Below are 10,932 nucleotides of genomic sequence, written 5' to 3'. Positions count from 1 at the left end.
ACTAGTTATAGCATCAAATCAAAATGTACAGCACATTAAGGACAGAGATCCCACATGAGGAGCAAGCGTACAGTGGCTCCTGTTGTTGACCCAACAAATTGACACTCTAGTTTATGGCGCCAGTAACCATCCTAGGCTGTCGTCATGAGTTGCCAAGGCTATGGAAGCCTTCCAAGTTTAACGACTCTGATCATATTTAGACAAGGTCATAAAAGACAGAGTGAGGATAGTAACCAATGATCCTAAGAGTGGCATTTACCAGGTTTGAACAATTATACAGCATTAAGTGGGGAAGAGGATCATCAGTACACACATGTTGGGAGTAGAGCCATTGGTGGTAGAGTAGAGGTTATGATTACAAAGGAATGAGGCCCAAGTGCACTAGACAGGGCCTAGAACAAAGGACAGAGTCATTATTAGAGGAGCTAAGAAAGGTGCTGTCTAAGCTACAATTAAGTTTTCTGATTGAGAGGCAAATAGAACCTGATAGAAGGGGCTTGATAATAATCTGTTGGGCTTTAGGCCTTGTAAATTCAGAGGCCCAGACCTATCTATCTCTTCACATGGGGTATATCCTAAGGGAGGTGTGAACCTCCTAGGGGAAGGCACTCTGTTGACTTTCATTACTTGGCTGGCCTGGGAGGAGAGCTGGCCAGGTAAAGGCAGGGGGCATCTCTAACAAGAAATTTACAGTTCTGCCTGCAATGTTGCTGACCCTACTTGACCATCCCCTCAGCTGCAGTGGTCACTTTGGAAGTTGGGCTGAGTGAAAGGCTTTTCAGCTTAGAGCCAATAAGATCTGTGGCTCTGACCTGGGCATCCTTCGACTCCAGGGCAGGTCCATTTCCAGTGATCCAACTCTTGGCAGAGCTGCCAGGGCTCTTCACAAGCTGACTTCTGCTGAAGCCCAGGCTTACCACATTGAAAGCCACTGCAGTGGACTGGCCTGTTGGGTCTCCTTGAGGGCAGATCACTGTACAGATCAGCCATTAATAGGCCTGCCACCCATTGCTCCTGATGCCTAGTTTTCTTTTCCTCCTGGTTTGTGTTCAAGCAGACCAGAGGATGCAAGTCAAGGGAGTGCCCGTGTCCCATCTCTAATCTTCGGTGGCCTGAACTACAAGTCTATAGTCACAGGCATGTTCTGTAGTAGTTTTTCTAAGGTAGACAATGCCCATGAGGAAAATTATATTCTCACTTTAAAACTTTCTTTCCCTTTGGTCTGAAAGGGAGGTTTTTTCTACTTACTGTATACTTCGCTGATGGCAAAGTGAATCTAGCTATGAGATTATTATTTAAGTTCTTATTTTGGCTATGCTATTGCAGAAAAATGTTAGCCATCTCTTTTATAAGGTCTAAAGATTAAATTGTGCATCCTACAGATTCCTTCATAATAGAATTAGTTTCCTACCTTGAAGAGAATAGAGAAATGAAAGAACAAGTTGGGCTTAGAATAGAGAAATGAGGGAGCAAGTCCTAGATCGCTTGCTGACAATAGCAATATCACATGAATACTTAGCAAACCGTTTCAACCATTAGATAACAACTTAAGAAAATATTTACCAGAAGGTCCAATGCCTTCTATAAATTTTAAGAATCATGTATTTGAAAACACCTCTTAAATATCTAACATGGTGTAGTTTGTTTAGCCAGTAAACTTAAGCACAACCATCTAAAATGTTTTTAGTTTCTTTCTACCAACACGTTTAAAATATATGATACACAGATTCAGGTCACTCAAATTAAAATGTATCTTAGATTGATTTTAGCAGCTTAAATTTATGGACAATCTTATCTATAAGCCATTTAAAATAAAACTCTTAATAAAATTTCCCCATGTGGACATACAATATGTACACACATATAACATAGCATGATAGACCAATATAGCAATTTTAATAATAGCTTTTAAAATCTTTAACTCTTTTTGTAGATTGCCAATTGATTTGAATTGCTTTTTGTTTTTAGTAACCTCAGTTAACCATACTTTCTCTCAGTTGGTACTGTTAATACATGATTGGCTTCGTCTGTTTACAGAGCCATCCCAAAGCACTGAATACAATAAAAGTGGCTGGAAAAAGTCCATAGGAACCTATAGGAGGACAGCCAAACACAGAACCAACAACGCTTTAGTTTTATGAGCAGCACATCATATATAACTGTGGATGACAAAAGACTTTAAGTCGCCATGTTTAAAATTATAAACTCATCAACCAACAAGAGGCACTTGCTTACTTCACAGTATTTTTGAAAGCACCTGTAGGATTTTACAAGTATTTAACCCTTTAGGCCTCTGGGGCTTTCTCATTAAGATAACTATCATGTCTAGTAACACAAGATCATTAGACTTTTTAATTCTCAAACATTTGTATTAATAGCATTTTCCATTATAGAAACTTAAAGTCTGGTACCACATCACATCTTGACAGTCCTTCTAATATACTCCAAATAGACTGATTAGTTGGTGTCTCTATAAGATGAGAGACACAGGTCCTTCGATTTTTTCAGTTGGGCCCAAACTGGAAAAACCAAAGTCCAGGAGACCAGATTGTTTGAAACTTTGATTTTTTGAATGCCTGTCAAGAATGCCAAGAAGGCTCAAAATCCAAAATATCTGGTTGAAATAAGTTTTCTTAAAATCATGACGTAACATAGACCAAATTTGATCATTGTTATAAGGTGATTATTCAAATTTTTGAAAATAAGCACATATTTAAATAACCCATAGCTCTTAATAAAAATTCAGCTGTTTTTGAACAATTAGAATTTAACAGACATCAAGAGAACATAATAGATTACTTTAACACATTGCTTTAACAGAGCATCAGAGTTTAATTCTATGTCAAAGAGAAATTGAGCTTCCTGTGATCTTTTGCTGTGAGGTTTCCTTCCTTTACCTTCTTTCATATTGGTGACCATGTTTCTGTGTTTCTGTGTGTAAGACATCTTTAAGCATCTTTTGCAGGGCAGGATGAGTGGAAAAAAAATTCTTTCAGTTTCTGTTTGCTATGAAAAGTCTTAATTTCACCTTTATTCACAAATGAGAGCTTTGCAGGATATAGTATTCTGGGCTGGCAATTTTTCTCTCTTAGTACCTGGGCGATATCTCGCCATTCCCTTCTAGCTTGTAGGGTTTCTGATGAGAAGTCTGCTGTGAGTCTAATTGGAGATCCTCTAAGAGTAATCTGACGTTTCTCTCTTGCACCTTTTAGGATCTTTTCTTTATGTTTCACTGTGGTGAGTTTGATTACAACATGTCGTGGTGAGGATCTCTTTTGGTCATGTTTATTAGGGGTTCTATAAGCTTCCTGTACTAAGATGCCTCTGTCCTTCTCCAAACCTGGGAAATTTTCTGCTAGTATCTCACTGAAAATGCCTTCTAATCCTTTCTCCCTCTCCATGCCTTCAGGAACTTCTAGAACCGGAATGTTGGGTTTTTTAATAGTATCCTGTAGATTCCCGACAATATTTTTTAGATTTCTAATTTCTTCTTCTTTTCTTTGGTTTGCCTGTTTCCTTTCCTGTTCTCTGTCTTCTAAGTCTGATATTCTCTCTTCTGCTTCGCCCATTCTGTTTTTAAGGCTCTCTAATGTGTTTGTCATTTGATCTATTGAATTCTTCATTTCATTATGATTTCTAGTCACTATCACAGTTTCTTGTTCTACTAGTTGATTCATTTCATTTTGATTCCTCCTTAATATTTCACTTTCACGAGAGAGATTTTCTATCTTGTCCATGAAGGATTTCTGTAGTTCAAGAATTTGTTTTTGAGAACTTCTTAATGTTCTTATCAATTTTTTGAGATCCGCTTCTTGCATTTCTTCGATCTCATCATCTTCATGATCTTGAATTGGGGTGTCTTTTTCATTTGGGGGCGTCATAGTGTCTTTCTTGTTCTTGTTAGCTTGGTTTTTGCGTTTGTTGTTTGGCATGTTGGAGATATTTGGTTTCTTCACTGTGGTGTTTTTTCTTGTTACACTATGGCTCTATATTAAGTGGACTGTCTGCTTTCAGTGGAGCCTTAGAGGCTTGAGATAAGTGTGGACTGAGAGCTGTGTTTGGTTCCTCAGGGTTGAGGGTGTGTCAAAGATGACACTCCCAGGTTAGGTGTGGTAAATCTCTCTTTCTTTTTTTGATTTAAAAGGGAAGTAATTCTGCACAGCTGAACGTAATTGGAGGTAGTTAGCAGGCAAATGATATACCCACAGGAGCCAGAGATCAGAAGCTCTTTCCCAAGGACCACACAGGGAATCTCTGCTGCCCTCGGTGTGGGCTCCAATTCTCCTGCAGTCTCCCACTGGGTTGCCAAGTTAGATGCTAATCTCCTGTTATTTCACCCCTCCCCCCAGAGTCAGGTTTTTCTGCTAGGCTCAGGGCTGGTGCAGACCTGAGGTCGCCCTGCTTATGACGTATGTCCAAAATGGCGCCTGCTCTGTCTTGCTCGCCTTTGAGAGGTGAGCGGAGAGAGAGAAACTTGTGTCTGTATCAGTCACTTTTTTTATTTTTTTGCTATCTCTCTTCTAGTTAGCCTTGTGAACTTTTCCCCACGGAGTTTCAAGCCTCGTTCCCTCTAGCCTCCTCTTTCCGCTTGCCCGCTGGTGTCTCGGGCTATTGAGGTTCGGCTCACCTCGCGTTCCAGCGCTGGTGTGTTGAGTCTGCCGCTGGTGTCCCGAACTTGGGCTCCCACGCTCTCCACGCAGGTACACTGTGAATCACTGGTTCCGGAAGAGTTTCCTCTGCTGTTTCATCCCCTACTCTTCCTTGACCCTGCAGTATCTCCACTTATATTAAACTTTCTCTCCCCCTGGACTAATAGTGTGCTCCCTGCCTATTCCGCCATCTTGCCGCTCTCTCCTGAAAAAGAACTTCTAAGACCAATCCCATTCACAATAGCTAAAAAGAAAAAATCATATACCTTGGAATAAATATAGCCAAGGATATCAAAGATATCTATCATGAGACTTAAAAAACATTAAAGAAAAGAAATAGAAACCTTCCATGTTCATGGATTGGAAGAATCAATATCATCAAAATGTCCATTCTTCTGAAATCAATTTACAGATTCAATGTGATACCAATCAAAATAGTACAAAGACAGTCTTCTCAGATCTAGAAAAAAAGATGCGCAAATTCAGATGGAGGCACAGGAGATCTCAAATAGCTAAAACAATCTTATGCAACAAAAACAAAGCCAGAAGCATCACAATACCAGATTTCAAGACATAGTACAGGGCAGTTATAACCAAAAAACAAACAAACAAAAAAAAACCAAAAAAACAAAAAAACCTGGTACTGGCACAAAAACAGATTATTAGACCAATGGAACAGAATAGAAATGACAAAAGTTAGCCCATGCATCTACAGCCAACTTATATTTGATAAAGGAGCTAAAACTGATCCCTGGATCAAGAATAATCTCTTCAACAAATGGTGCTGGGAAAACTGGATATCCACATGCAGAAGTATGAAGCAGGGCACCTACCTTATACCTTACACAAGAAGCCACTCAAAATGGATTAAAGATCTGAATCTATGACCTGGTATCATCAAATTATTAGAGAACATTGGGGAAATCCTGCAAGTCATTGGTACAGGTAAAGAGTTCTTGTAAATGACCCCAGAGACACAGGCAATCAAAGCAAAAATTAACAAATGGGATTATATCAAATTGAGAAGCCTCTGTACTGTAAAAGAAACAGGAAAGTGAAGAGGCAACCAAAAGAATGGCAGAAATTATTTGCAAGCAACACAACTGATAACCAGAATATATAAGGAGATTTAAAATCTCCACAACAACAGAAGAAACAATCCAGTGAAGAAATGGTCAAAGGACTTAAACAGACATTTTTCAAAAGAGGAAATCCAAATGGCCAACAGACACATGAAAAAATGCTCAGGATCACTAGCTGTCAGATAAATGCAAATCAAAATCACAATGATGTTCCACCTCACCCCAGTTAGAATGGTTTTCATACAGAACTCAACAAGCAACAAATCCTAGCAAGGATGTGGGGAAAAAGGTACCCTAATCCACTGTTGGTAGGAATGTAAACTGGTAAAATCACTATAGAAATCAGTTTGGATTTACCATAGATATCTGAATATAGAGTTATCCTATGACCCAGCCATCCCACTATTGGGAATTTACTCAAATGAAATCAGCAAATAAAAGAGTTATTTGCACCCCCGTGTTTATTACAGCTCAATAGTTAAGATATGGAGTCAATCTAAATGCCGTCAAGAGAAGACTGGATAAAGATATGTACACTATGGAATACTACACAGTGGTTAAAAAAATGAAATCCAGGCATTTACAACAAAAAGAATGAATCTAGGAAATATCATACTTAGTAAAATAGAAATATCATACTTAGTAAAATAGCCAGTCTTAAAGGGAAAAATACCATATGCTCTCTCTGATCTGAGATAACAATAGAGCACCTAAAAAGAAATCTATAGAAGTGAAACGGACACTTTGAGAAGCAATGACTTGAACAGTGCTTATCTTGATTGTCAATGAACTGTTTATTCTTAACAGTTTATTCTTAGTGGAGAATGTGATTTGGAACAAGAGACGGAGTAGGAGGTGGAGTGGGAGGGCAGGTATGGTGGGAAGAATCACTATATTCCTCAAGTTGTACTTGTGAAATTTGTACTCACTAAATTAAAGGTTTATTAGGGGAAATAAAAGTATACCATTTAATGGTTTTTACTGTAATCACAGAATTGTGCAACACTCATCGTCTGCATTAAGCCACAGCTTGCAACATCAGCATTCCATATTGAGTTCGGGATGCTCTGCTTCCAATCAAGCATTCTGGTAATGCCCCTGGGAAGGCAGCAGAAGATGGCCCAAGTGCTTGAGTACCCCAAACCCACCCAATGTGGAAGATCTGATGGAGTTCCTGGCTTCTGGCTTCAGCCTGGCCCAGCCTTGGTTTTTGTGGCCATTTAAGGAGTTAACCAGTGAATGGTAAAAATTTCTCTCTGTCTCTGTATCTTTCTCTTTGTCTCTATCCCTCTGCCTCATAAACACATAAATAAATATTTCTTAAAGAAGAATTGTACAGCAATAATTATTCTAGAGAGCACATTTTTTCTTAATTTTAGTCTGTTCTTTAAAATATGTGTACAGAAGTTTCAAAAATTTAAAGGATATTTAACGGTAGACATGGAGAAGTCTTATTACTCTCATTCCACTTAGTTCTTCTCCTCTGCCAGGTACCCACTTTTACACATATTTATTCCTGTAGCTGTCTTGCATTTTTTCATACAGATACAAACAATATATTTGTAAACATTATATGTATTTTCCCTCTTTTCTTTCACTAGAATGGCAAAAACACTATGACTCCTATTTTTCCAATGTTTCCCTTGCCTATTGTTATGTAGGCTGTCCAGGGGCTATTTAACAGTCCCCTCTATGTAACGTGGTTGTTCTACTTATTTGCTATTGCAAACAATGCTTTTAGTAAATACACATATCATATCATCTGTGCTATGGTTTGAGTGTGTCATCTCCAAAATCCAGTTGTTAACAATATGTCAGAATTAAGATGTGTGGCTTCTAAGAGGTAATTAGGCTGTGAGAGCTCCTTCCACATTAATGGGATTAAGGTCCTAATAAAAGAGATTTCACGTGGTGTTCAGCTAGCTTACTCTCTTTCTGCCATGGGAGGATGCACTAGGAAGGCCCTCACCACACAATGAATTCTGATGCCCTGATCTTAGACTTCCCAGCCTCCAAAACTGTGAGAAAGAAAAATAAATTTCTGATCTTAATTGATTATCCAGTCTCAGGCATTCTGCCAGACAAACACAAACAGATGAAGACAACATGTGTGCAGCTAAATCTGTGAGGCTGGCTTCCAGAAGTGGCATTTTTACCTTGCATGGCATATACACTTCTCATTTTGAATAACACTGCCAAGTTTCACTTGATAGGAGTTGTATCATTTGTCACACCCATTCACAATATATGTCAGTGTCTTACTCCAATATGTGCTATTAAGTATCTGAATTCTGGTGAATTTCCCTTATTATAAGTTAGATGTCACCTTTTCCATATGAATAAAAGCCATTTGTGTTCCTTTTTCTGTGAACTGTCCTTGTACTTTGCCCATTTTCCATTTTTTTTTTGTCATGTCCCCCTAGTCTCCAAGACCAATCTGTACATTAGGGATTGATTGGTTTGATATGTTATGACTTCCAAGTATACTTTAAGTATATTTTGCTATTTGTCTTTACTTGTGCTTTATCTGGATTTATCATGCACAAATTAGAGTGTTTATGTAGTTGCATTAATCAAGCTTTTCTTTTATGATGGATGAACTGTGAATCACAGTTGGGAAGCCTGTCTGCATTTCCTACCCTCAGATAATAAATGAATGGCTCATTTTTTCTATTCTTCTGGGAGAGGAAGAGAGATGGGGAGAGAGAGATAAAGATGAAAGCTTCTATCTCTTGGTTCACTTTCCACAGTCTAAAATGGCTTGGGCTGGGGCCAGATTGAAGCTGGGAACTCCACTCAGGTCTCCATATGGATAGCAGGGAACTAATTATTTGAGTTATCACCACTACCTCTTGGGGTCTGCATTAGCAAGAAGCTAAAATCAGGAGCTGGAGCCAGGTATTGAATGCAGGAACTGTGGTATGGGCATCCTAACTTTATATTTTAGCTACTTAGTAATTGGGCTAAATGCCTTCTCAGTCCATGTTTCATTCTAATGTTGCACCTTGGCAGTTCCACCCCACCCCCTACACACACATTTAAATATCAGTTTGTAGTTCAGAGCATTGTTTGCTACTAGACTTAAAAAGAATATAAACTAGTAGATGTCCAACATTTCTTCCACATGGGACCTTTCTTTAAATACATTCTGACCCTTTGTTGAAAACAGAATTGTCCTGGAGATGAGGCAGAGGCCCTCTCAAGGCTTGTCCTACCCAGTCATGGTGTCCTGTTGATCAAGCAGAGTGAAGTCCACAGACATCTGCAGAAAACAAGTGAGCCAAAAAGCTTGATGAGGAACATGTTAAAATAAGAATTTCCTTACTCGTTTTGGTGTTTGGCATTGCGTGTTTGTTGAGGAGGCTATGAAACTGGAGAGGATGCAAGAATGCATTCCTGCACAGACTCATCTTCCTTAGAGACAATTCCTTTTTTTTTTTGCTGAGTCTGGTTATTAATAAATAATTCCTTGTCACTTTAGTAGTGATGGCATAGTAGAGAAAGCATGGTCTTTCAGATGTGGGTTCGAATCCTGAGAACATATTAGCTATGCAACCTTGGCCAGCTATTTCCTTTTCATAATGATTATTTATATATGTAAATAATTTGAAGACTTCATATATGGATGACCCTGTGCTAAGTGCAAGGAATGTAAAAGTGAAGATGCTAGACATGGTACCACCTTACAGCACAGAGGTGGAACCAATGGTAAACAGATAATTATAGAAATTATTGTATTTAGTTTAGAGTTATAATACCATCATCAAAAGATCAGAAGTACCCGAGAAAGTGAAGAGCATGGAGTTTAAGGCTTAGAAGTTGAAAGAAACTAACGTTATTGGATTCAGGCTTGATAGGTGCACAGGAATTGGCATATTAATGGGAGGCTAGGGCCTTTAAGGCAAATAGAAGTACAAATGCTTAGACCCTGAGGCTCCAGGGAAAGACAATGAGAAGGAAGGACAGTACAGAGAGCATCAACACCACTGGAAGGTCCATGTGGACAATGGATTATATGTGTGAGATGGACCAGCTGAAAGAGAGGATTAAGAGACATGCGCTGGGAACCTACTAGATGTCTGAGCCTGGAAAACACTGATGGCAGTGGACACAGGGTGACCAGAAGAGAGATTTACATGTGGGATATGGGACAGACAGGACTTTGGTAGGAGACACAAAGTGTTGACAAAATTCCCAGGTTTCTGCATGAACTTCCTAGAAGACATCAGTGTCATTACCGGGGCAAAGAGGGAGGGGTGGGGAAGAGAGAGAGAGAGAGAGAGAGATGGAGAGAGAGATCTGAATAGACCCAAGTTTGGGAAAAGAAACCTTTAGGCAGAAGAACATATCCAAATGGAGAGAACAGTGTACTGGGGTTAGAATGGGAGCTGCACAGACAGATGTGGCTGCTGATATGAAATTGAGAAACAAGGCCGGCGCCGTGGCTCACTGGGCTAATCCTCCGCCTTGCGGCGCCGGCACACCGGGTTCTAGTCCCGGTCAGGGCACCGATCCTGTCCCGGTTGCCCCTCTTCCAGGCCAGCTCTCTGCTGTGGCCAGGGAGTGTAGTGGAGGATGGCCCAAGTCCTTGGGCCCTGCACCCCATGGGAGATCAGGATAAGCCCCTGGCTCCTGCCATCGGATAGGCGCGGTGCACCGGCCGCAAGGCGCCTACCGCGGCGGCCATTGGAGGGTGAACCAATGGCAAAAGGAGGACCTTTCTCTCTGTCTCTCTCTCTCTCACTGTCCACTCTGCCTGTCAAAAATTAAAAAAAAAAAAAAAAAAGAAATTGAGAAACAAGACACAAATGGTGAGCTGGTCAGTAAGCTGCTAAGACTGGCTGACCCAGCAGTGGCAAATCTCTCTTCTTGCTGATTCCCAGTCAGAAGCCCAATAGTCTAAATCTGAAACTATATTTCCAAATGTTGGCAGCAATACTATCTTTCTTAGGCTAAGCTTCCTCCCCGTCCCCGCCCCCTCCCCCCACCCCTTTTAAACTTCATGGTTTCAGTTATTGCAGGTTAGGCCTCTAGCATATACCAAAAGTCATTTGTGGTTTTAGGCATTGGAACTCCAACAGGAGAAGGTGGAAGAATAGCGACTAGGGAGGAGGGAATGACCACATGTGTGTCCCTCACCAACAATGTATTCTTACAGAGATACAAAGAGTGCTTTTGAAGCCAAAGTCTAATTTACATTT

This window comes from Lepus europaeus, chromosome 4 (assembly GCF_033115175.1).
Source record: "Lepus europaeus isolate LE1 chromosome 4, mLepTim1.pri, whole genome shotgun sequence".
Taxonomy (NCBI): domain Eukaryota; kingdom Metazoa; phylum Chordata; class Mammalia; order Lagomorpha; family Leporidae; genus Lepus; species Lepus europaeus.
Note: the sequence above shows the minus strand (reverse complement) of the source record.